This window comes from Podarcis gaigeae (assembly GCF_964106915.1).
Source record: "Podarcis gaigeae genome assembly, chromosome: 4".
Classification (NCBI taxonomy): domain Eukaryota; kingdom Metazoa; phylum Chordata; class Lepidosauria; order Squamata; family Lacertidae; genus Podarcis; species Podarcis gaigeae.
Window position 1 is genome coordinate 7,544,396 of NC_139677.1, and position 25,725 is coordinate 7,570,120.

Genomic DNA, 25,725 nt, shown 5'->3' on the forward strand with positions numbered 1-25,725 from the left:
CCCCTGAAATGTTAAATAATTTTCACATCTCACCCTAAAAATGTTGCCAGAATGCCCCTGTGTTTACACTGCCACTTAATTGTGTAAATGGAGGGGTACATATCACAAGTGCACTAATTTTCATCTGACTTGGAAAAGAATTCAACTTCTTTCTTTCCCTGCCAAACATCCAGGCACCCACCCCCCCTAGACACTGATACTCCAAACTCTGCTCACCTTCCTTCCCATCCACCTGTCCAATGGTTGCTGCTTTTGCAGCGGCAAGAAAGAAAAAGACCTGTCCCTCCAGCTGAGGAGGTGCAAAACAGAGAAGATCCATTTTGGAGTGCCAAATGTTGGCCTCACTTTCTTACCAAAGACGACCAATGTCCACCCCTGCTCCTTCCTTTGCCACATACAGCGCATGAAGTGCAAATTGTTCTGAGAAATCTTGTTTTCCCAAGTGCTACTGACATCAAGGAACTGGATCTGGAACCTTTTGCCTGCCACTAGGCCATATTTTACCTTGCTCCTGACAGTGCTGCAATGTCATGACTACAAACTCCAAACCATTTGTGTCCTTAATAGTGCTGTAAGATCACACACTTACCTTTAATTTCATTGAACTCTTTATGTGTGGAAAACTTACATCTGCAGCAGGATGGACATAGCCATTGCTGAGAGGGATGAAATCATCATCCCATTAGCAGATTATCAATACTGCTGTCACCTTGAATTAAAGGAGAGGCCACCATACCAGTGCTGATTGGAGCCTATTACTTTTCTTATAAGAGCTGGAGATATCTTGCTAGTGATTCCAGTTGATTCATATAGTATCAAATTTAAATGATGATGAAATGATTCCGTGCTCATTTTTATTTAAATTTCAAGTATTCCATTTCAAACATTTAGCTCTAGTGTCTTACATACAGTGCACCTTTTGGAGCAGCAGAGGGCCTGTCTACAGCACCTTGGCTGCTCTCCTTGGGAGCACGGAGCCCACCACCACAGGGGATGTTTGCAACTATGAGGTAAAATAGAAGATGGGGGCATGGGCTGAATTTTGGCATTGCACTGGGCAACAATGAAATTGGGGACCCCAAGGTATGCCACTGCTCTCCTCCTTTGCTTTCAGGCCATGAAATAGCACAGAGCTTGAGGAACATATTCCAGGTAGAGGCTGAGCACCTGCAGATACAAGCAGATTCAATTTTTTTTCTAAAACAAAAAACTTTCCAAGTGAGGAGGAGCTGCACCTGAGTAGAGAGGACAGGGTGCTTTGAAAGCATGGAGCTGTGCTGAAGGGGTGGTTTTGTGTTTGTCTGGGTTGGGAGAAGTGTGTGTATGTGTACGGATGGTTGAAGAATATGTGGAAAGAAAAGATATGTCTGATAGTGATGATCTTAAAAGTTCATTGGCTCACTTCATTTTCTCTCTCTTACATTCTGTAAGTGATGTGGCACTGACCGCACCCATTGCTATCTCCAACATGTGTTTCCTTGTAGATCCTCTCAGAGGAACATGATCTTTAATGATAGAAGATTTGACTACTCCTACTTCAAAGTTCTACATAATGGCGTGGTTATTCAATTTTGCATCAAATTGTAGCAAATCAGTGCCTTGATCCTAAGCATATATTACTTGATTTGAGATCAAACACTTAGCCCTAACCTGGGGTGACAAGGGATCTGATAAGGCAGAATAAGAACCATTTATACATGGGGTGGAAGGAGAGAATGGACAACATAAACCTTTTCCATTAGGCTTCTGTGTGCATATATGTGGAAACCAGGGTTGTCCCCACAAATGCTGTTGAACTACAGCTCCCATCATCCTTGACCATTAGCCCCATCAGCTGGGGCTGATGGGAGCTGGAGTTCAGCATTAATTGGAAGGTACCAGGTTGGCTATCCCTGACATAACTCTTTAAAGGAAGCTGGGATTCCACTGATCAGCTGGTGGGAAAGGGGGAATCAGGCCCCAACTCCCTGCTGAATATGGGATAGGTGAAATTCTGGCCTTCAATAAAGACTTATCCATCACACAACCTCAAGTGCTGCAATTGCAGTGTGTTAATCGAAGCCAGGATGGTACACACACACACACACCTTTTGATGTGATCATTTTTTTTAGTATCCAAAGCTCTTTCTGACACATGTAAGATGAAGACAGTGTAAAGGCCTCTCATGTCATTCAGTAACAAGTAATATTGCTCTAGTGGAAAGGCATATTTTCAATCTAATTGGTAAAAATCAGAACGAGAGAGAGAGTGTGCGCGCAATTTGAAGCACTTTGTTTCCAAACTGCAAGGCATTGAAAATTGAATTCTACACAGAATGAAATATGCTGATTATGTGGAGTGGCAAAAAAGAGGTTGAGCATTTAGTCGTACTAGGTACGTGATAGTGCTGTAGTAATTTCCCTCCTTTTTTTTATTGCAGTTCTCGAGCTGTCCAATTGAAGTAAAAATAGTCAACAATGACTATTGCTCATTTGGTTTCCATTGAATATCTGACCAGGGAAATCTGTTCTCTGCATGCACGGTAAAAAAAAAAAAAGTGGGGGAGAGAGTAATTTGGCTTTGCAAAGAAAATACATAAGTGCCCTGAGCCAAAGATAAACAGCAAAATGGCAACTCTTCGGTTATCATTCAATGTCATTTCTGCTTTGGCTGCAACCCCACACTAAAAGTCAGATAAATTATTGTCCAGTTTTAGTTCAGTGGCTGGAAAATAAATTACTTGCACATCTCTTGCGAATTAAGTTATCCCTGTGCATGCATATAAATCATACAGAAAGGAAAGAAATTATCCCCAAAATGTTCACAGACCCGTATTCTTCTTGCGTAATAACATACATTTCATCTACTGGAATTTAAAATGGGAGTACAGTTAATATGTTTCCAAGATGACCTTTTATAACACTCTGGATTATTAACTGCTTGAAATCCTGGCCGTGATACGAGACTGCCAAGTTATATATAAAATTCTTAAAACTGTATGATATATCATTTCAATGCAGAAGGAAATTTTATTTTGATATACCTGATTCGTTTTGATGACGATCTGATTTCTGTCTTCTCTACCACTTTGCCATGATCAGTAACTCATAAATGAAATGGGGAAAGGCCAAACAAATTGTGGTTGTCAAGAGAATCTTCAAGAGTATTGATTACATTATTTCAATTTCAGATACAATATAAATCTAATCTGAACACAAGCTACTGAAGTCAGTAGAATTACAGTACAGATGCAATCCAAAATACAGCTTCAGATAAGTTCTGTATAGAAACACCTATAAGAAATTGCATGTATCTCATACTATGTACGTTTCCATGTGTGAAGCATCTTGGCACATATATGTTTACTGCACACATGCACTGTGGAAAGTAATTGCCTACACATGCAGAAAGACACAAGCATGCTTTGTCATGCTTTTATAGGGTTACAAGCTTGGGGGGTCAGAGAAATGCTGTGGGTGTCGGGTATCTTGATTGCAGAAAGGTTCTTTTTACAAAGTCCCCGATGATAGTCTTGCAAAGAAGCTGGCAAAACACGGGCATTGGGAGTTTGCCTTCCTCTTCTCGGTGCAGCTTCCTCAGAATCTGTTCCAGAGGGTTTGGGGAACCAGCAAGAGCAGATTTTGAGGACATGCACCAAAATGCTGGTGGTTTTTCATGAGCATTAAACACACACACACACTGCTGCAGAAATGTGTTGAACTGAATTTAAGGTTGCAAAAATGAGAAATGGGGGGGGGGGGGACTGAAACTGAAAGGTCCTTCCACACTTTCCCCAAGTAAATGGATAGAGGATTACAACCTAAGAGTTATATGCACCAACTAAGATGAGCCCTACTGGGCCAAACTAAAGATCCATCCCATTCAGTCTTTTGTTTCCAACAGTGCCCCTCCCAATGCCACAGGGAAGAATGCTGTTCCCCACCAGTTGCTCTAGCAATGGAATGAATAGCAGCCACTTCTGAAATACCTGTGTCTGCCATGGCTATTTATTGCATGCTATATGTAGGCAGGTATGGGGAGATAATAGTAATTAACCTCTTTATGCATGCTTGCCCATGGATGATGGTCACACTCACACACAAATTATAAAGATTTTATCACTTAAAAGACAATGTGAAAATCCCCTTTGGTGCATTTAAAAAAGTGTCCAGACCTTTCTACTGATTTGAACTCACGGGAGGGAATTTATTTGCTTCAGTGACCAGATTATTGCCTTTACCCCGATGCCTCATTAAAATGTCTGGATTTGAGTCACACATAGCTGATGAGCCAACATTGATTCCCTCTAGTTTACAACATGAATGAACATTTTTTATTTGGTAACTGATGTATTTTTAAAAGCCTATGGATTGCACAGAGGAACAGGCTCCTCTTAAACCCTCTTCCTAATTTGGATTCACATCTTTAGCATTAACAATTCAGTGTTATCTGTCTTATAGCAGTAGGTTCAAACACTTAAAATGCAGGTCTGTCTTCAAAAACAACACAATTAGAAAATCTTCCACTCTGTGACCCAGACTGCATCCTTGTGAAAGATTTAAGTTACATGGCTTTGCCTGTTTGGGCAACATGATTTATCCTCTCAATGGGGCTTTTAACATCTACTACGGATTATGCACTACATAGCAATTAACCAATTTTTCTATTTTATTTTGAGTTCTCTTCACTGTAATGCCCAGCTACCCCATTTCGCAATGTTATCGCGTTGTGTGTATTCCCATCATCTCCAACAGCAAAATCACATGGAACATGAAATCACAATGTAATGTCAGTCTTACAAGGGAGAAGAAAGCCAGTGTGGTGTAGTGGGTAAGAGCAGTGGACTTGTAATCTGGTGAACCGGGTTCGCATCTCTGCTCCTCCACATGCAGCTGCTGGGTGACCTTGGGCTAGTCACACTTCTTTGGGGAGGAAGGGAAAGGAGATTGTTAGCCGCTTTGAGACTCCTTAAAGGGAGTGAAAGGCGGGATATCAAATCCCAACTCTTCTTCTTCTTCTTCTTAATCCCCAATGCCACACATAACACTTCTCTCCACCCAGAGACATAATGGTTCAATGCAATGTGACCTGGACATGGAGATGAGTGTGTTGCCTGGTGTTGTGCTTTATGGGTTTGTGGTATCTCAAGAGAGGCTGGCAGGGAGGAACAGAACCATGGACCTGGACTCAGAAGTGGCAGTGGTACCATGTCCCAAGATGGTGAAGGGCAGGGAAGGGAAGAGGTGAAGTTTGAGTGGTTTGGATGCTCTGGCATCCCATGCAGCAATGCTGTTCACAGCCCCTCCCCTCCCCACCAGACATTCCTGCTTCTTTCCACTCCTGAATTCCAGTTTAGCTATAATTTCTACAAATCATTCCAGAATTAGACCATGCCCACAGTTTGCTATCCCTTTTTACCAAAAACAAAAATAACACAAAGGTTTCCTTCTCTTAATTTGAATCTCTTCCTATTTATATTATGGACCACATGTACACATTGAGAGATCAGCGGGGGGGGGGGGATCCTAAATGGGCTCATATGCAAAGAACCTTGTATTCACAAAGCACTACACAAAAAGAAGCTTGATATAGCTATATCTGCAAGTGCATTGAGACCAGGGTGTGTGTTTGTATGCTTTGCTGCAAGTCCAATTTGCTGGTCCCCTTTCCCCACCTGGAAAATAAAGGAACGTTATATCTGTTTTGCCTTTCAGTAGGGGAGGGCATATAAGAAAACTGGTTAGCATGCACTGGAGTACAGTGGATTTCTTCCACCCACTTGCATCTCTAGAGCTTAAATAGTAAAGTCTGACAAGGGCAAAATAATCTTCTCTCCAGTGCATATGCATATATATATATATATATATATATATGCAGGTTTTGGTGTCCTCGGGTGTCTTCCCGTGTAAAAGTTGGGGTGTCTAGGCGACGTTTCGACGAGGTCTCACTCGTCATCTTCAGGCTGGTGCTTTCGGCTTCTTGTTACTGGAACAGAGCGGGATCTCAATGTTTGAGTTCCTATAAATACTGTAGAGGGGGTGTGGTGTCTAGCCTCCAATGTTCTGGGCAGAGAGGAAGTTCCCAGGCTAGTGTGCCTTTTCTTCTTTTGTTCCTTAATTACTTGAGAGATACCTTGAGTGATTTCTTGAGTGATATCCTGAGTACCACTTAGGTGGGTCATTAGGTGTGGATTAGTTGCTAAAGTCTTTGTGTCTTGACCTCTTGAACTTTGTGAAGAGTTTTCCTGAGAAGATGGCTGTATTGCACTTAGTTGTGCTTTGGCTTGGCTTCGTGTATAGGGGCGAGCTGTGGTTTTGTGGCTTGTGTCAGCCAGATCTGTGTAGGGATTGCAGGGGGGTGCAGCATCCGGAGGTGCCACCATGGATTGGCTACTGGATGGTGTCAGTAATTCATCTGTGGAGAGGGTCTGGGTTTGGGTCTGGTGTGGTTGATTGGTGTTGGCGTTCTGTGTGCCTCTGGATCTGGTGTCAGTTTTTGTGGGGAGGGCTAATTTCCAGATGTCTGGCAAGCGGGATGTGTCATCACGCTTGTTCATGTTGTGAGGGTGTTTCTCTATCTCGATGGCTTCCATGATTATTCTCTTGTGGTGATGTTCCGTGTTAAAGAGCAATTTGGAATCTGCAAAATTAATTTCGTGTCCTGTTTCTTTCATGTGTTGGAAAAGAGAGGAAGTTTTTTCTTCTTTTTTGACGGCATTCTTGTGTTCTGCGATACGTAGCCCTCCCCACAAAAACTGACACCAGATCCAGAGGCACACAGAACGCCAACACCATTCAACCACACCAGACCCAAACCCAGACCCTCTCCACAGATGAATTACTGACACCATCCAGTAGCCAATCCATGGTGGCACCTCCGGATGCTGCACCCCCCTGCAATCCCTACACAGATCTGGCTGACACAAGCCACAAAACCACAGCTCGCCCCTATACACGAAGCCAAGCCAAAGCACAACTAAGTGCAATACAGCCATCTTCTCAGGAAAACTCTTCACAAAGTTCAAGAGGTCAAGACACAAAGACTTTAGCAACTAATCCACACCTAATGACCCACCTAAGTGGTACTCAGGATATCACTCAAGAAATCACTCAAGGTATCTCTCAAGTAATTAAGGAACAAAAGAAGAAAAGGCACACTAGCCTGGGAACTTCCTCTCTGCCCAGAACATTGGAGGCTAGACACCACACCCCCTCTACAGTATTTATAGGAACTCAAACATTGAGATCCCGCTCTGTTCCAGTAACAAGAAGCCGAAAGCACCAGCCTGAAGATGAGTGAGACCTCGTCGAAACGTCGCCTAGACACCCCAACTTTTACACGGGAAGACACCCGAGGACACCAAAACCTGCATTCCTGTACCCGTGAAAATCTACGAAAGCAAACATATATATATATATATATATATATGCATGTGTGTGTGCGCGCGCGCGTGGATACAAAACCCCATGGAACTGCTTCTGACCCATTTCCCTCATAATTCGCTATAACAAATAGTTGAGTTTGAGTTGCACCTGCTCTATAGTAAGTCAAGTCAAATCTATTGTGAGATAAAATATTCCTACTTTTTTATATATAAAGAAAACTGATAGGGGCAGCTTACTAACATAGTCACCTTCAGAAACCTGGTGCAGAACAGGTTATCGACAAGCAATGGATACAGCATCCCAATGAAAGAAAAGAGCCTTTGGGATTATTCAAGGGCAGGGGGAGGAAGAGGACAAGCGACTCCTGCTGCAATTCCCTCTGCTGCACCAGTAAAAGCAGTATGGCTGTTTTTCTTTTCTTTTTTAAAAATACTTTTTATTAACTGGCCAATCACATCAAATTAAATCACATCGCATAAATTACAAATTACAAAGCCAAATTTTTAAATTTTGTTGGGGGAACCCATACTTCAAGATCCAAAGGGGGATTCAGATCATCTTCTTATTACTGCGTTAATGTCCAAATCAGTCCCAATCAGTCCAGACAAAGTTCATAATTCTATCCAGTCTTATCTTGGTGTTTCCACATCATATCTTGTTCATATGATTTCTATTTTTCCTTTACGATCTCTTCTGTTAGTCTCCTTAAGCCGATAAGCAAAATAATAATCCTGTGTGGATTTCCCGTTCCTCCACTAAGTCCAGATGGTTTCCATATATCTCCTTCGTAGATAACATCACTCTTTCCATCATAAATTTGGCATTTGTCGCTCTTAAGTCCCACCGAGGAGTTGATCCACGATATGTAAACAACTCTATTTCTCTCTTTCTCCTCCCAGACCCAAGAGCTCCAACAACGCCTCCCAAAATGGCGACGGCATTTTTACCTGCGTCATTCCAAAACTCTTAGCTTTCCAGCTTCATCTTGAAACATTGCTTTGGTTCGAAAGTTTATCTCCACACAGCCTTAAATCCTCAGCTTAAGTCCTTAATTTCTGACTCATTAGGGGAGGGGATTCTTGTTAAAGCACATAAAAAAAGGGAAGGCAAGTTTTTTCCCCTCCCCCCTCAGTCATTTGTCGTACCGTATCTTGACGTATCTTCTCATATTTTATTCTTGTCTTGTTATCAGAGATCTCTTCTGTCAGCAGTCTTTTCCCTTGAAGCATGTACAATTTATCTCGTCCAAATTGTTTCTTTTGAAGATGCTTGCAACTAGCGGCGCGGATCAGGGACGGCGTCCAGGAGTGCCAGAATCCCACAGGAGGGCTTTGTGCCTACTGCCCCCACCCCCACAAGTTCGGGGGTGGTATAGGGCACAGCAGGCAAGGGCCGCCCCCCCCCCACAATCCTGGGGGGGTTAAGGAGGCCCATTTACCCCCATCATAGCCTCCAAATTACCTCGTGTGGGTCGGAGAGATGTTATTGTCAGCCATCTTCCGATGCGCCGATTTTGGTTGTTTTTCTCCATGCTTTGCAAGGGGACTTTGTTAATGATCCCTAGTGTGAGAATTGGTGCTCTCCACATATGCCGCACAAGCACATGTCTGCTCAGATGAATTCCCATTGAGTTCCATGGGACTTGCTAAGGGGGAGAGTCACAAGTGGGGACCGGGAGGGTGACTGGCCCAAGGTCACCCAGTGAGCTTCATAACCGAGTGGGGATTTGAACCCCGGTCCCCCTAGTCCTAGTCCATGTGTTGAGACATCTTGTACCTGAGTTTAGTGTCATGAGTGGATGAGCTTCTAAACAGGAGTGAATGGCGGGGAAGGGTGGTGGTGCTTACCTGGCCTCCCAGCACAGGTATCACTACAAGTTACCGGCCAGGTGGGATGAGGTGATGAGAAGACTGCTGTGGCACAGATATCGCAGGCAGAGCCAACCCAGTGCTCTCACCAGAGCATTCACACCTCCCTGCCACCTCCCAACTCTCCCTCCTGTACCACAATGTCTGGTCAATGTCTCTGGATAGGATAAAGTATATTGCAATGGTTTCAAGGGTCTTTTGGGGAAGCACTGCTGGTGAAAGGGCTTACAGAGAACAGCTGGCTCTTATTTACCAGCTGAGCCTGAATGTTGGCTGAGATCATTAGATAGGAAAACTCCAGAAGGAGATGAGGTAGGCAGCTCAGGGTGTGCTCAATTTCCCTTTTCTCTCTGTCTGTCTGTCTGTCTGTCTCTCTTTCATTATTTTAGCTGAAGTTTCGCTTTGAAAACTCAACTCTGAAGAGTAAAAGCCTGAGAGGATGCTCTATGTGATCCTCTCATGAAGCAGGAAAGCTTGTGAGGGCACCTCATAAACAGGAGCTTTTGAGCTTCCTGTTTGTTTATTTATTTGTTTGTTTGCCAGAAAATCAAAGCACTCTGCTGATGGAAAAAAAAATTTAAAAAATCCAAACAGAAAACATTGAAACGAGCGAGGCTTCTGCCAGTCCTGTGGAGAAAGCTCAGCTTAACGCGATGGGGCTTGCTGGTTCATTAGAGAGTTAAATCAGCCATCTGCACCTGCCTTCTTTCCCCTGCCCCACTTTCCTCTGTTTTGCATAACAGTTTGTGTGGGTTTTGAATGATATCTAATAAATAGCCATACAAAAAGGGCACCAAAATTAACAAAGGAATACGCTTCTAGAAGCCACTCCATATGGGTCAAAAAAACACACCCCTCTATCAAGTGAAGAAGACACATGAACATTTCTTTTATCTATTTGCTTTTCATTTTTCCTTGATGAAACACACTTAATGAACTGTTTAATGCTGATGACTGAGGGAGCCAATTTAATTAGCCACCCTATCAGAAATGTACTTACAAAACCTTGCCTGTTGCAATTTGTAATCACTTCTATGATTGTCTCCAGACAAAAACCAAAACCAAAAAAAAACCCCAAGTGACATCCTTTCTTGGCCAGCTTTCCTTGTCTGCTGCTGCATTGTGGGCCAATTATTTCTCATTTTTCAACATACGGAGACAGCAAAGCACTGTTCGGCTGCCTCATACACCTTGTATAAATGCATGTTCTAGAGTTGAGCTTCAGCTTACAGGCCATGGAAATGTATTTTTTGGCTTCTGGTTCAGCCCCTCAGTTTCTACCACTAACCAGCTGGATACCATGGGAAGCTCACAGCAGGGAGATAGCCATGTCCTGTTCTTTTCCTCTAGCACAGGGGTTTCCAAACTGTGGCCTGTGAACTGCTTCACCCAAGTGGTCCACAGCACGTCTGTGAAGAGTGGCAGGGACAGGGGCTGAGAATGGTGGAAGCTGCAGCTGTTGAATCACTCTCAGAAGCCAGTGGTCTACCCACAAGATGAGCAGGATGGACCAGAAGTGAAGGGGGGGGGGAGAGAAGCACTCGAGTGGAGTGGAGAAGATCAGAGCAGGAGAAAGTGACTTGAAAGGAGTGGAAAGGATTAAGAACCAGAAAAAACCCAAGAGCTGGTAAATTAATAGAAATCAATGAAATAAGCAATGAAAACACAAATTATCCAGCACAGTGCATTACAGTTGCTACAACAGGAGTAAAAACCATTAAGTGTTTCACCAAGACTCCCAGGAATTTCCAAGTGGTCCATGGCGGAGGATTTTGGGATTTTGGGAGCCACTGTTATAGCATATTGTTGTGAGGAGGATTTTTTGCCAGGCAGGATGAGGGGAGTAGACTGTATGCCAAGACCCTTCTGAACCCTCCATTACAGTGGTACCTCGGGTTACAAGCACTTCAGGTTATAGACTCCTCTAACCTGGAAGTAGTACCTCGGGTTAAGAACTTTACCTCACGATGAGAACAGAAATTGTGCGGTGGCAACAGGAGGCCCCATGAGCTAAAGTGGTACTTCAGGTTAAGAACGGTTTTAGGTTAAGAACGGCCCTCCGGAACGAATTAAGTTCTTAACCAGAGGTACCACTGTACAATAGGCTCTTTCATTTGTTCATATACAACAGTCTCAATTGTGTCATGCCAGATTTCACTATAGCACTACTTAAACTTCTGTAATTTTTTGGGGGGGGCTTCTTTTTCTTTTAAAAAATGAACTAATTAATGCTGTTGCGAGAACATAACAAAAACGGAACAGGCCCCCAATGCCTCGACATGTTCTAAAACATATGTTTTGCACATATAGTGCTATAACTCAAATGGAAAGATCTCTGGGCAGGGTCGTGGTTATGATCCACTGGGAAGTTGATTTCACGAACTTAATTTATTTTAATGAGCAAACCTGTTTTGTCTGGGAAGCACCAGACGAGAACTAGTAATTATGAAAACTCTCCACTGTTCATCATGATGAGGAATATATCACAATTACTTTCATTTTTCAAAAGATTTACTGCTTTCCCTCTATTGGCTTTGCCAAATCACATCTCCTCATGGCCCTTAATCCCCTTTCAACTTGCCAAAACTTGCAAGAGCAGGTGGAATACTGCCGAATAGAGGATGTCTCACCACAAGATTCCTTTGAAATTGACATCATAGTAGGCCCTCTATATTAGTGGTCTCTAAGGCCAGGCTGAGGACGCGGGTGGCGCTGTGGGTTAAAGCCTCAGCGCCTAAGACTTGCTGACTGAAAGGTTGGCGGTTCGAATCCCCGCGGCGGGGTGCGCTCCCGTCGTTCGGTCCCAGCTCCTGCCAACCTAGCAGTTCGAAAGCACCTTCGGGTGCAAGTAGATAAATAGGGACCGCTTACCAGCGGGAAGGTAAACGGCGTTCCGTGCGCTGCTCTGGTTCGCCAGATGCAGCTTGTCATGCTGGCCATGTGACCCGGAAGTGTCTCCGGACAGCGCTGGCTCCCGGCCTCTTAAGTGAGATGAGCGCACAACCCTAGAGTCTGGCAAGACTGGCCCGTACGGGCAGGGGTACCTTTACCTTTACCTAAGGCCAGGCTGACTGGCTCCCATACCCCACAACTGTCCCCTTTTAAGTGGGACATCCTGGATCACAGAAGTCAATCCCTCTTGGATCCAGGAATGCCCCATTTAAGACTGGCACCCTGACACAAGTCAGCAGGGTTCCACCTGACTCAGGGGAGGCCATGGCAAGCGAAGGTCGGAAGGGAGAACAAGAAAGCAGGGAGTGGTGGGCAAGAGCAGGTGTGTGGCGGGGGCAGTGGGATGGTGAGAGGCTGCGTGTCCCGATTTGCCCTCCCCAAATGTTGGGAGGTTGGGGCTCCCTCCCTGAGCTAGCTGTGCTATCCAGGCCAAGAGAGGTTGGTCAGTAGGACAGGCTTTATAACCACGCTGATTGAAGTCCAGGCTGCTCCCTCCCTGCACAGGCAGACTTTAGTAATCTTTCACAACATGCCACCTAGTGTGCAGCCAAACATTGGTGCCCCAAAATGAATCTTCTCAAGTATAATACTGTGCCCTCTCGGCTCAGGGAACCACTCTAAATCTGGTGCTGCTCCCTAATAGGGAGGCCAGACCCTAATGTCAGCGAGTAAGCCTTTGTGAGCTCACCGAGTACATCTCTCCTGAGGCCTATGAGTGAGTGTCTCTAAGTCCTGCCTGCTTGCAGGTGTGGTCATTAAGTGGAATGGTACATCGAGCTTGAACATCAGTTAGAGGAGGCAGTCAAGTGGACTTCTGACCCTCCTTCTCTTTTTTTGTGAATGAAGGTTCCATGGGAAGGGTGCTAATTTGGAAGGAAGCTTCCAAAGGCATACCCCATGTGGGAAAATGGGTTGTCACTGCCAAGCTGTTTAACATGGAACAACCATATTTACACTAATAGAACAGAATTTAATCAAACAGGAAATCCAGAAATCTTTCTGCCTGCCACCTACTGTGAGTGCTTACCCATAGTTGAAGATTTGCCATAGGTTCATCATACAAAGTCATAAGGTTTACTGTCAAGTGATTAAGCAAGCAGTCCAACCCTGCTTATGCTGGGTTGAGGGGGGTTTTGGAATGAGTGATGGTGTCCTGCTGCCAAGTTCTCCAGACTAAGCTAGCCTCCCACTGGCTGCCAGCTGTGTAGAAGGGCAGGCCCCAGGCCTGCTTGTAGGATTCCCTCCAGCCACAGGCAATGGAAAGAGCTGAAATGGGTTGTTCTGCAGGTGGGAAGGTCTGGGGCTGAGCCGGCCCAGAGTTTGCTGTTTCCCAAGCTGGTCTCACTGCTGTCGCATGACAGCATCAAGCCTGGCCCTGGACAGATCAGGGTCAATGTCCTGCCTCATCTCCTTCCACTATGACCACAGTGCAAAGCTCCACTGGCAGGAGGGGGTAGGATTGCACCCCAAATGGAAAGGTAGATCACGCCTTTTCAGGCATTCACTCCAAATGTGGATAAAGGGCAAAGGGGGCCACACACAGAAATTGTCAGGATTTTCATTCTCTCCCGTGCTGCAGAGTGTGTGTGACTACTAGATCACATGCTCTGTGTGTTGACATTCCATTCTTTGGAAGCATGGGAACAGAAGGAATTATGCGCCACTTCCATCTTCTTTGTTCCGTTCTGTTCTGTTGCTGTTCTCTCTCGGCGCTGAATGAGAGAGAGCCGTGATTCTGTGTCTGTATATAGTGTAAATAAATATGTAGTTTAGATCTACAGATGGTTCATTCTTCTTGCTGTGCTATGCACATTAGTGTGCCTAAATCAAGCTGGTTTATGTCACTGAAGGGCACACTGGAATGAAGGGACGTGCCATTCCAGAGTTGTGCTTACCGGGAGGACACTCGGAAAGGTCAGGGAGACTGAGGAGGCCTCCAGGTGACCCCAGAGCATCATAAATCCCAACAAATGGTAGCAGAGTATGGTTCCGATCCACATCCCTGCAAGTGATTTCCTTGTGTTAAGTGGGAAAGTCTAAAGGTGGTGGTGTAAGCACATTCAGATGAAAGGGATTAGAAGTCTTCCTGCACTCAGGAATTCCCAGTTGTGCAGAACCCCCAATAATGGTGATAATGGTATGTGCATTCCACTGAACATACCATCTTTTTTCTGCCCTTCCCACTTAACACAGGAAGACTGTGAAGTGGAGGTGGGGGAAATTGTGAGAAGTGATTGCATCCACCAGGACACTGGGTGCGGGTCTAGTATATGGAACTCCATCCCACATAAATGATTTCAGATAACACCTGGTCCGGTATAATGCCTGGTGAGGTTTCAGAAGTTGACCAGAAACATGATGACTCCCAGCCTTTACTAGATGGATATGGGAGGCCTTTCTTGAAGTAACCCAGTTCCTGGCTATTCAGAGCTCTAAAGGTAAATAAAATTAAATTAAAATTAAAATAGTCCTTTGAAATAATGGGTAACATATGAAACTGATCATTGACTGCTTAATTTTTCATTGAAGGAGGTTCTGCTTCTCCAACAGGGATGAAGAGGAGAAATAGAAATACTTTATTGTCACTGTACCACTTGTTTACAGTGAGATTAAGCAAGCTCCCCTCCCCCCCAATCTCTCAGTCCTTGTTACACTCTGTCGTACGACCACCAACCCCAAACGTCGGCTGCAACATTGCTGTCTTCCATTCAGCAGCCTCATGACCCATGGGTAGAAACTGTTCTTTAACCTGTTGGTCTGGCTTATCATGCTTCTATATCTCCTGCCCGGATTAAAAAGGTGCTGCAGGGTGTGAGTCATCCCTGAGAATGTTCCTCGTTCTTCTGAGGCAATGGTCTCCTGTGATAACATCTAGTGGACTCAGGCGACAGCCCATGATATCGTGTGCTGTCTTCAACACCTTCTGTAGGGACTTTCTGTCCATGGCCGTCAAACCAGTGTTGGTGTTGTTTAGTTGTTTAGTTGTGTCCGACTCTTCATGACCCCATGGACCAGAGCACGCCAGGCACTTCTGTCTTCCACTGCCTCCCGCAGTTTGGTCAAACCAGTGTACCACACCGTAATACAGTATGAGAGAACACTTTCTATCATGGACCGATAGAAGGAAATCATCAGTTGCTGTCTAATGTTAAAACAAAAAAAATTGCTTCCAGTAGCACCTTAAAGACCAACTAAGTTAGTTCTTGGTATGAGCTTTCGTGTGCATGCACACTTCTTCAGATACCGTTCTTCAGATGTCTAATGTTGTTCTTTCACAAGACCCTAAGGAAATGAAGTCTCTGTTGGACCTTCCTAACCACCTGGGCTGTATTGACCTTCCAAGTAAGGTCTTCACTAAGATGGAATTTAAAGAAAGAGACTCTCTCCACACCGCCACTCCCCCCCCCCGATATACAACGGGGCTAGCTCCCCTCTGTTCCTCCAAAAGTCCAACACCATCTCCTTTGTCTTGCCAATGTTTAGGTGCAGATTGTTCTCTGAGCACCATGTGGATACCTTTTGAACCTCCCCCCTGTACGCAGATTCGTCTCCGCCTGTAATTATACCCATTATGGTGGTGTTATCAGCAAACTTAATAATTGCAGTAGAAGGGTCAGATGAAATGCAATCATATGTATACAACGAATACAGATATGGACTTAGCATGCATCCTTGTGGAGTGCCAGTGCGAGCTTCAGGGAGAACCCACCAGCAGCCTGTACACCCGAGGCATGATGTCAGATCAGAGATGGCTTTGTGCCAGGGGGGAAACAGCAAGCAATTGCTGCCATGAGACAGAAGAGGGGGGAAACAAGTGCTGGTTTTGTGTATCAGAGTGCCCAGCCGGGGTTCACTAAGCCAGATGGTAAGTAAGCATTTAATTCCATTTCCTCACTGACTCGTATATTTTCTCTGTTGCCTTGGCTCCTTGACAGATTGATTAGCAGACAGTGTTTTTATTTTGATCTTAAATAAATTCAGAGGAATTAAAATAATGAGCACAGTTATTTTGTGTTTCTTTTTTAATTGTGTAGTAATTAAGTTTTATTTTCTCTGGGTTGGATTAATGTGTGCTCCCTTGCTGTTAATGTTAATGCAAAATGAATATCCATGGAACCGAGTAGGTATTTTTAGAATGGCCCTGATGTAATGAAAAACAGAACGAGGGAGGTTTGTGCTCAATCAAACATAGTGTTATGCAATTTCTGCAATGTAAACTTAAAGGTGTGTGAGAGAGAGATTATATATATATATATATATATATATATATATATATATATATATGCTTTCGTAGATTTTCACGGGTACAGGAATGCAGGTTTTGGTGTCCTCGGGTGTCTTCCCGTGTAAAAGTTGGGGTGTCTAGGCGACGTTTCGACGAGGTCTCACCTAAGTGGTACTCAGGATATCACTCAAGAAATCACTCAAGGTATCTCTCAAGTAATTAAGGAACAAAAGAAGAAAAGGCACACTAGCCTGGGAACTTCCTCTCTGCCCAGAACATTGGAGGCTAGACACCACACCCCCTCTACAGTATTTATAGGAACTCAAACATTGAGATCCCGCTCTGTTCCAGTAACAAGAAGCCGAAAGCACCAGCCTGAAGATGACGAGTGAGACCTCGTCGAAACGTCGCCTAGACACCCCAACTTTTACACGGGAAGACACCCGAGGACACCAAAACCTGCATATATATATATATATATATATTTCACATCCCCCTTCTCTTAAGTATTCATGCTTGGTTAGGATGTAAAGATGGGGGAGAAATTAGAAGCAGTTTTCACTTAAAGCCACATTTATCAAATCTGCACTTTCCAAACGATGTGGGAACTGAAACACAGTGATCCTTTGAAATTCGCACTTATCTGAATTTTGTGATGCAATTCTCCAACCAATGTTTACATAAATAAATACTTGAGGGAGGTGCATAAAAATGATTATAATAGCAAAAATAGAATTATAGCAGGAGTTTCTGCTTGCAAAAAAAATGTGCACACTAGTCAAAAACTGCATACAAAAATGTGTTCTTTAGAAGAAATGCATACAACATGCTGACCAGTGTTCACGAGGAAATAAATGTGGAGTACTGAATTAAAAATTGGAAAAATGAGAAATAGAGAGAACCAAATCTGACAGCTCCTTTCATTCTTTGTTAGGACCCATTGAACCAGAAAGGACCCCCTTGTTATCAGGATTAGGGGTGTGGAAAATCCCAACCTCCAGAAGTTGCTATCTGTATTTTTATTTCCTTTGAAATCCCTCAAATGTATTTTTTCTAAGAAGGGAGCTTCCACGGTTACCTCTAGGTTTTGCTTTTGGCAGAAATTGGTCACAGTCCTCCCAGATCTTATCCACTGTGGTGAAAATTTTGCTAACAGCTTTATCGGGATATGCAATATTGGTGAAAAACTGATGACACAACTTCGTTATTAAACATGCATTATTGTTGTTGTTGTTTAGTTGTTTAGCCGTGTCCGACTCTTCGCGACCCCATGGACCAGAACACACCAGGCACCTCCTGTCTTCCACTGCCTCCTGCAGTTTGGTCAAACTCATGTTAGTAGCTTCTATAACACTGTCCAACCATCTTGTCCTCTGTTGTCCCCTTCTCCTTCTGCCCTCCATCTTTCCCAACATCAGGGTCTTTTCCAGGGAGTCTTCTCTTCTCATGAGGTGGCCAAAGTATTGGAGCCTCAGCTTCAGGATCTGTCCTTCCAGTGAGCACTCAGGGCTGATTTCCTTCAGAATGGATAGGTTTGATCTTCTTGCAGTCCATGGGAATTGATGCTCTTGAGTCTCCTCCAGCACAGTAATTCAAAAGCATCAATTCTTCAACGATCAGCCTACTTTATGGTTCAGCTCCAAAGAAGGCTGATCGCCAAAGAATTGATGCTTTTGAATTCTGGTGCTGGAGGAGACTCTTGAGAGTCCCATGGACTGCAAGAAGATCAAACTGTTATGCAGGTCCAAGATTATGATACACACAATGCCAATGAAAGCTCTTGTTAGACCTACTACTGCAACTTTCATGTAAGCAACTGACAAAATGGATCATTTCTATTTTAAATATACTTAGTCTGCATATTGACTTCGTATATTGCATTTTGGGATTTCTAATTGGGTTATCTCTCTCTCTCTCTATATATATATGCACACACATTAAAGGTGGGGAAATGTAAATTCTAGAAAAAAAACATTTCCCAAAAGGAAATTTTTGCTAAGCTTGGATAGCATTTTTGCAACACTGAAATGTACCAAGTGATACAAAAATGAGACTCATAAATGCAGACTTAAAATCAACTTTTATGTTAGGTGCTGAAAAGAACCCATATAAAGTTATCACTTCTAATATGAAGCATTTCAGCTAAGGTAACAACAAAGGATAAAATTAAAAAGAAATCCATTCCAGAAAAGCATGGTGTTAAACCATCATTAATCTATAGTGCTAGGTATGAAGTTTCATTTTATGACACTCCCTCTATAACTTCTCATGCAGAACAATGTTGTAATAAGACGTTGTACCTCAATACACCTCATTTTTATTTTGTTTTGTTCTGAGAACTCTGTCTAGGGTGGCAAATTCAAATTCTGATATACAAATAATTTTTTTAAAGACAAAATTAAAAGTACAAAGGTAAGTATGAAAAATGATTTCCCCTCTTAAATTGGAACCTAGTCAGTTTTGCAAAATGGTCACAATTTGGTCAATGTTGCATTTGCATTAATTTTATTTATATCATTAAATTTATATACAGGTTGACTGTAAAAAAATCCAACAACCCTCAAAGTGGTTTATCTTTGTTTGTCCTAATACTTGTGGAGCATGCTTCTCATTCTCATGGTTAGGAGGAAATGAGACCAAGAGGTGCCATTTTTCATGGCAGACTCATGCCATTCTTGGGTGAGATACAATTATCTGCTACACACAGTGCCCACATTTCCAAGTAGTCTGATGAGAAGACCTCATATCTCCTTATTTACACCGTTTTCATTTTGCTGCAACAGTGCTTTGTTGGTAATCAGCTGTTGGTTAATTTATATTGCGTCTTTATGTTTTGTTTTCTGAGAGTCATGGCTGAAGAATGTCCAAATAATAATAATTAATAGTAGTAGTAATAGTAATTTTCCTCCAAGCACTTTTGTGAGAGTAAGAACTTTCTTTTTTTAAAGAATATTTATTAAAGTTTCCAATAGTAATACAATAAAAATCAAAAAGAAAAAAAGAAAAAATAACATACATACAAAAATAAGAAAAAAAGAAAAAATAACATACAAAAGTAAAAATGATTAAAAACACATAAAATTTCCGTTACTTATTTTTCATTAACTTATTTCCCAGACCTCCTCATACCTCCCTTTTTTGTATTCCAATTCAAATTGTTGGTTCAGCAAATCCTTATCCAATTCCTTTCTCAAACATCTTATCAACAAAAACCTTGATTTTACCATATTTTTGAAAACCACTTTTTTACTTTATCCAAACTTATCTCTCATCCAAATCTATATAACTGTACTTGTTCTTGAAACATTTCCCTAAGGTCGAAAGAAATTTCCCTTCCACGAATTTCCAATTCTCCTAAAAGTAAAACAAAAAAAATAAAGCAAAAAAGCAACTTATATTATGTACACTTTAAATTCCAATTTTTCCCCCTTCCCGGTTTCAGTCCCCAACAAATCTCAAAAAAAAGACCATCAACCCGGTGATCTTATGTCCGAGGCTCTTAAATCTCTCTCATAGCTCCTCTGCCAGTCTTTTTGATAGTCTTTAATATTCAAGACCAAAACTTGGGGAGATTCTCGCCCTGCAGCATCCACGTTTCTTCCAGCCAGGCCTACGTACTTTAAGATAAGGCCTATAGGTTATTCCACATCTTGTTTCATTCTCCTTTGAATTCCAAATGTCCCCATAGCTCCAACTTCCAGCTGAATCAAATTTATAATCCAAGGGTCATATGATCTCCAGATAAGGAGGTCTCTCCATCTTTCATTTTCCAATTCAGGCCCGGCTTCCATCTTCAGAAATTTGTTTCTTCTTGTTACCATCCTGTCAAGCCTCAAGTTGCAGCTCACCTTTTGCATCTGCAGGGTTGAGTCCCCCTCTTTTTTCTCTTCAAAGTCAACATTATTCTCCTTCTCAATTTTCTCTGTTTGTTCAGTTAAGTAGAATTCCTGTACCAAGTCTTACCACGTTCATTGCTAGTACTAGCTCTTGTGCCCAAAGTTGTAACATTTGTAGTCAAAACACCTATTTGACCTTGCAACTTTCCCAGGAGAAAGAAAGTCTTGTTCAGTTCAGACTGGATTTCCTTACCAACTGCCATTCTTAAGCATATCAAGGTCAAAAAACAATTTCTCAGCTGGTTCTTAATGCAATGTCTCAAGACTCCCTCTAGGGGGATTTAAGTTTCTTTTTACTCCTTTCAGCACAAAACCAAAAGTTCCATACATTAAATTGTAGCAGTTCTTCCTTTTTTTAAAACATAAACTTGTAACCAATATAAGCGGCAGAGACAAAGTCCTCTTTTTGTATCTTTCACAGGGATAATAGTTTGCAATAATCCCTATCCAACTTGATCTTAAAAATTGACATAGTCTTGTGTCACATTTTCCTCCTTCTCATCCACCATATAGCAGCCCATCATGTAAATGATACTTTTAGCATATTTAATGAGCACAACTGTTCCTCTTGATTAAATAACACAGTCAAATAATATCCTTCTTATAAAATCATCTAAAAACCATTACCTGACTTAAGAGGTAAACATCATTGTCATTCCCCAAAGCACTGTCTTTTTAAAATATTATTACAATGAACATCTTGAATTAAAACCTAATTAAAATCTGCATATTAATGTGTGATTGATGAAGACTTTGACTGATGGTACCAAGGCGCAAATGCATGCTTTGAGTCTTCTGATAATGGGGTGGAGTGTCATAATTTCAGATGTTTACGCCTCCAGATGACCTTAGATAGGGTTGCCATATTTCAAAAGTGAAAATCCAAAACACAACAAAAGTTGTTGAGCTCTTTTGGCAAAATCTCCCCCCCCCAAAAAAATATCAAAATTTAAAGCTATATTTTAGGAAATTCATCAAAAAAATCAACAATACATCCAGGTTTCCCTGGACATTTTAACCAGTTTTTGAAAATTCCACCTTGACACTATTTTCAATGGATGAATCCTGGATATGTCCAGAAATTCCAGATGTATGGCAGCCTTACCTTAGGACAGTTATAATGTGGCAACCTCAACAGGCTTCCTCCCTCCAGAACTTTCTTCAACATGTGGAAAGCTTGGCTGGGGCTGGTGGAGGACAAAATGGTGGGGCTGGGTGAGCACATTTTTTCTCTCCATGTGTAGAGAAGTGAAAGAAGAGAGCTGTGATGAGTTCATGGAAGCATGTTGGTTATTTAATGACTGCTATTTTCAAGTGACAGCTTACACAAATCAAATAAGATTTCCAGAGATTTCATCTCACAGGTATCACTTCAATGTCTTCCAAAGGAGGTAGTTCACCTTTTCAGATCCAAATCTTTGGGTGCTGAATAATCAACTGATGAGACACCAAGCAAAATAAATGTGTGTTTGGCCCTGTGGTTTAGAAACCCATGACAGGCTCATTGTCAACTCTTTCTCCCCTCCTCTCCTGTCTCACACACAGGCGTGGGCACAGGGTACGGAGTGATTGGGTTCCCTCAACTTCCACAACCCATGTGGAAAGGAAGAAGTTGAGGGAAGCAGACAGAGAAAGACACAGGCAGAATAAAAGGGCTGGGATGGACCTGCTCCTTCTGCCTTCATCTGTCTAAGGTGGCGAATGGGGTAGGGCAGAAGCTGGCATAATGAGAGTGGAGGAATGGGCAGTGGGTATATGAAAGTTTCAAACTGTAGTTGCTCTCACGCCAGTAAAACAATGGATTACAAGTGTGGAACAAATATTGCCTGGCACCTGTTGCGTGTCGAGGTTCCAAAGCCACCCTTCAAATAACTCACAACTCACACATGATTTTTTGTTTGGGTTTTTGGCATAATTTTGGCCACAACTTTATTAAAATACAATTTTTATGAGTGGTTGCTTAGGGATTGGTTAAGACTATCTGTCCCCCCCCCCCCCCCCGCCGCCTGGGGACAGAACTGACATCCGAACTCCATCGGATACTGGTAAGGGAAAACAATATTGGGGAGCAATGGAGCTGAGTCACAGGCCCTCAGCGCTCACCCGCATGCTTCCCATGGCTTGCCGGCCCTAGTCCCTCTCCAGGGATTCGGACAAAATCATGGCAAGCCCCTGGATTCCTTTAATGGAATTCCCTTCCGCAGCAGCATTGGAGAGGCAGGCACAGCCAATCCTTACCCCTCCTCCAACCAATTGATAACCAATGCCTAACTGCCAACCTTACAAGTTGTGACGATTTGCTACGCAGTAGGCAAAAACCAAATGGCTCAGCCAATCAGCCAGATGGACAAAATTCCTACCAGGCCCCTGCCCCAATGGCAGATGACCCCATGACAGGCATAGCAAGGTCAAGCAAAACCTTCCAAACTCAGGGCGGGTGGACGGGTGATTCGGCTCACGCAGCGAAAGAGAAAGCATCAGGCTGCGTGCTCTGAATTTAAACAGTTCAGCCCCTCCCACCAGATTTGCAACAAGTAAATTCCCCCAGCAACACAGCCATCCAATTAAATGCCAGGGTAATATTTATCACCCTACCTGGCAACAGAGGGGTGACTCAGCAGACCCCACCGCAACACGTGCTCTCATTTAGGGAGAACACACTTTACAGTACTGGTTCTGCAGATCGAAGCAAACAACTGTTGAGGGGTTGACTTTGAATGTGGGCCAGTAGCAAATGGGCAACCAGTGCAGATCTGTGAGCAGAAGTGTTGCTGACAGAGTATCATGTCAGCAACCATGCTGCAGCATTCTGCACAAACTACATTTCCCAAATCAGGCACAAGGGAAGCCCCACACAGAGCACGTTGCAGTCATCTAATCCAGGCTTCCTCAACCTTGGGCCTCCAGACGTTTTTGGCCTACAACTCCCATGATCCCTAGCTAGCAGGACCAGTGGTCAAGGATGATGGGAACTGTAGTCTCAAAACATCTGGAGGCCAGAGGTTGAGGAAGCCTGATCTAATCTACTATAATCCCAAACACTGAAATGAACAAAGAATGATTGCATTACCAACTTTTTTTTTTAATGAGCTCACATCTGCATTTCATTGGGAAGACATTTCTTTCTCTTATGTGTAACTGAAGGAGAGTCCTTCAGGCAATTAACTATATACTTTATGAGCCACATCCCCCTTATGTCTATCTTAAATTCTTTTTATTTCTCTCTCCACACATGCAAATCTATCACTCAGTTCTCTCTGTGTCTGTTTATGTGGACCTGGCTCAGTTGCATCCAAAATGCAGAACAGTTGTTTGATCTTTCTCCAGGAACAAGTTTCCAATTATAGACTTGAGTCTTAATGAGAAAGCAAATAGATTGAAAAGTGGTCTGTCTGCTGGTTGTGTAATCCAGAGAGACCAAACAAAAAAGGATTTACCTTTAACTATGCTTTTCATATTTCACTGACCTCAGTGCTATAGCAGAGACAATAAGTAATAAGTGCATATTAAGGGAACACAAAGCATAACATACAAAATCCCATGTGAGTTATCTCTCCGCCTCCTGGCTCTAGAATTGAAGTATGCTAATTAGAATAATGCATGCCCCCAATTGTGTTTTTGAAGTTATGCTTATGTAATCCCATTCTTTCCTTTTAAGAGTGATACTCTAGTGTAGGCTAGCAGGACCTTGAATATGATCCAGCTCCAGGCACCTTGGGTGTGTAAAATAGGCCTGCAGTGGAACAACACCTGGCTGCAGGCTGAGGGGGCGATTCCAGAATGAGTATCTGTTTACGGAAGCCAAGACCTGACAGATGCTTATATTAGTAAATACAACTGACTGAAATAAAGACATCTCAATTTTGTACCATTTCCAGGTTCCTCAACACACACAAACACATACATAGTCACATATCTAGTATGTGTGATCTGGATTGAAAAAAATACTTACATTTTAAAACTGCATAGCTTTGTGATGTCAATACTTTTGGAAACAGAATTTGGGTGTGGTGATTTAAGAAGCAAAACAAAAACTTTTTTTTTGAGAGAAGAATGAAGCCTCAATTTTTAATGGTCAGGATGAGTTCCCACTATTTTATCTGCCCCTTTAATCATGCACTATTTACATTATTTGATGGTGTGGATGTTAATGCATGGAGTCTTGCCTTTAATGGTCATAGTTTTCACAACAATTCTTTCCGGAAACCTCGGTATGTGTCACATTCATGGTAAATGCTTTCTATTATTTTCCACATTGAATAAGTCAAATTAATATGATTCTCTTGACCTACACATGTTTAAAATTCAGAGGATCCCAATTCTGCATGCAAATGACATTGAGTGACTTTAAAATGTTGGTTCCCACCCACCTCCCTCTCTAGACACAAGTATATTTTTCTTATTCGTGCCAGGGCAGTAGCTGCAGCAAATGTAATCCTGTGTTAGTGAAGTATATCAGCAGTTCATGAAGAGATTGCATTTTCCGTACAGTTTTTTTTAAAACAGTATAATGTGACTATTGGAAAAAATAGGCATGGTAACATTAGCAAAGTCAAATAAAGTTGGCTGCATTTAATTATTGGGTCATGGGCAGATTCTTCCTACAGTTGCAGCAGAGTTAACTACCAAAAAGTATGCTGATACCTGTAAAACTGTAAATGGCAAGGCACTTTACCTGTAACAGGTGGTTCAAGCAATTATAGAACATTGTGCTTGCTGAGATACTGAAAAAACAAGGGCACCAAAGAATCAGAGACTTTATTCTCTTTACTGTGTCTTTTAGCAGGAAAAAAGTGCACTTAAAAGAGAACCAGCCAGTCATGAAACATTGTGTGGAAATATTTTTGGTTGGTAGCTTAGAGGGTAACAGGATTGACAGGTGTCTGTTGGGAAAGTTGGAGTGCTTGATCAAGTACTGCTTGCATTGCTGCTTTTAACTGTAGATCTATTTTCTTAAAAAGTGAAAAGGAAGGAAATTTAACAAAGAAATCAAACTGGGCAAAACAAAACTATTTAAAGCCAATTTTGAATCCTCCAAACGAAATACCATTACTATTACTACTAATAATAATTTTCTTATTTGTACCCCACCCATCTGACTGGGTTGCCACAGGTACTCTGGGCACCTTCCAGCATATATAGAAACATAATAAAACATCAAACATTAAAAACTTCCCTATACAGGGCTGCCTTCAGATGTCCTCTAAAAGTTGCATAGTTCCTTATCTCCTTGACATCTGATGGGAGGGCGTTCCACAGGGCTGTTGATCATAGCCATTGCCCTCCACAATGTATCTCTTCAAGAGTATTTAGACCCTGCCTACTAATCAATGTTCTCAGGGTGGCTCACAATATATTTAAAACACAATAAATTTGTGATACAACAGTCACAAGAGCTGGGCAGAGCTTCATATAAGCC

The 25,725-nt window shown here is 42.6% G+C and overlaps 1 long non-coding RNA gene across 1 annotated transcript in view; it reads left to right on the top strand.

The window, feature by feature from the left end:
* The window catches only part of LOC310844109, a 154,132-nt gene that overhangs the window by 78,683 nt on the left and 49,724 nt on the right, over positions 1 to 25,725 (top strand). Inside the window, exons 4-5 of the long non-coding RNA XR_014563941.1 lie at positions 14,487 to 14,623; positions 15,669 to 16,050. This is a non-coding gene — a long non-coding RNA (uncharacterized lncRNA). The remainder of the gene's footprint in view (positions 1 to 14,486; positions 14,624 to 15,668; positions 16,051 to 25,725) is intronic.